A 1,866-nucleotide genomic window follows, 5' to 3' on the forward strand; every position below is an offset into this window, starting at 1 on the left:
GTCTGCAAATAGAGAGAGTTTTAAATTTCCTCTTTTCCAATTTGGATGCCTTTAATTTCTCTATCATGCCATATAGCTCTGGCTAAAACTTCCCAAACAATATTGAATAGGAGTGGTGACAAAGGGCACCCTTGTCTGGTTCCCGTTCACAGAGGGAAGACTTTCAATTCCTTTCTATTGAGAGTGATGTAGGCTGTTGGTTTTGTATATATGCTCTTGATTATGTTGCGGAATTTCCCTTCAATTCCTACTTTGTTGAGGGTTTTTATCAGAAATGGATGTTGGTTTGTCAAATGCCGTTTTTGCATCAATCGATATGATCATATGGTTCTTTACCTTTTTCTTATTTATATGGTGGATTATGTTGATTGTTTTCCTGATGTTGAACCATCCTTGCATCCCTTTTATGAAACCCACTTGGTCTTGATGTATTATTTTTTTTGATGTGGTGCTAGATTCTGTTGGCTAGGAATTTGTTGAGAATTTTTGCATCTATGTTCATGATGGATATTGGTCTATAATTTTCTTTCTTAGTGATGTCCTTCCCCAGTTTTGGTGTAAGGGTTATGCTTGCTTCATAAAAAATATTAGGAAATTTTCCATCCTCTTCTATATTTTGGAATAATTTGAGTAGAATTGGTGACAGTTCTTCCCTGAATGTTTGGTAGAATGCGCCTGTGAAGTCATCTGGGTCTGGACTTCTTTTGGTTGGGAGTTTTTTGATGACTTGATCAATTTCTTCTTTTGTTATGGGTCTGTTAAAGTTTTCTACTTCACTCTGTGTAAGTTTAGATAGGTCGTGTTTTTCTGAAAATGTATCCATCTCTTCTAAGTTTTTGAATTTGTTGGAGCACAACTCTTCATACCATTCTGTTATTATCCTTTTGATTTCGTTTGGTTCAGTTATGGCATCACCCATGTGGTTTCTAATGCAAGTTATTTTTGTCCTCTTCCTCTTTTCTTTTGTTAGTTTTTCCAATGATTTGTCAATTTTATTAATCCTTTCAAAGAACCAGCTTCTTGTACTGTTGATTCTTTCTATAGTTTTTTCTGTTTTATATCTCATTTATTTCTGCTCTTATCTTTATTATTTCTTTTCTTTTGGTGACTGTAGGTTCCCTCTGTTGGTCTGTTTCTAATTGTTGGAGATACTCTGTGTTAATTTTGGTTCTTTCTTCTTTTTATTTATTTATTAATGTTTTATTGTGAATTATATGATACTTTACACGGGAGAACATTAGTTTTACATTTATCCTATTGTATATCATTTCATTGCCATGGTTACAATCCCCTCCATGTATCATCAACCAACCAAAGGGTATACCCTACAAGCCTGCCCCCCAGTGGTCAGCACAGTACCCCTCTCCCTCTCTGGGTCTAAAGTCCCAGCTGCTCCATCTCTCCACGTCATTGTATCTGCCTCCGTCTCTGACGTCACTGCTTCTCTGGGTAGGGTCCGGTTCTCCACTCTTCTCCCTTGATGGCCCAGGGACCTCGCCTTCTAGACTGCAAAGTTAATCATTCCCCTCCTTGCCTCCTTGCTACAAAACCTCTACCTTTACATTTCCAACCTTTACAAGCAGTCCTGATAACAATTATTCACTATTGTATCACAAGAGACCTATCTGCATTTCCTTTCACCAGCCAGTAGACAGATTGGATATTACTCAGTCTACCTTCCTCCACACCCTCTGGATCTAGGTTCCCTCTTGAAAACTTGTAAGCCAGTCACTTCTTGCCTTTGTATCCCTCCCACTTTGGGTAACCAATGTCCAAGTTGCCCATCCCTGTTTATTCTGTGTATGGAGTGGGTGGGAATGATCCCTACTATAAAGATTTGTACCCTCTTTTGAGCTACTGCATCCA

This window comes from Chrysochloris asiatica, unplaced genomic scaffold (genome assembly GCF_000296735.1).
Source record: "Chrysochloris asiatica unplaced genomic scaffold, ChrAsi1.0 scaffold00085, whole genome shotgun sequence".
NCBI lineage: Eukaryota > Metazoa > Chordata > Mammalia > Afrosoricida > Chrysochloridae > Chrysochloris > Chrysochloris asiatica.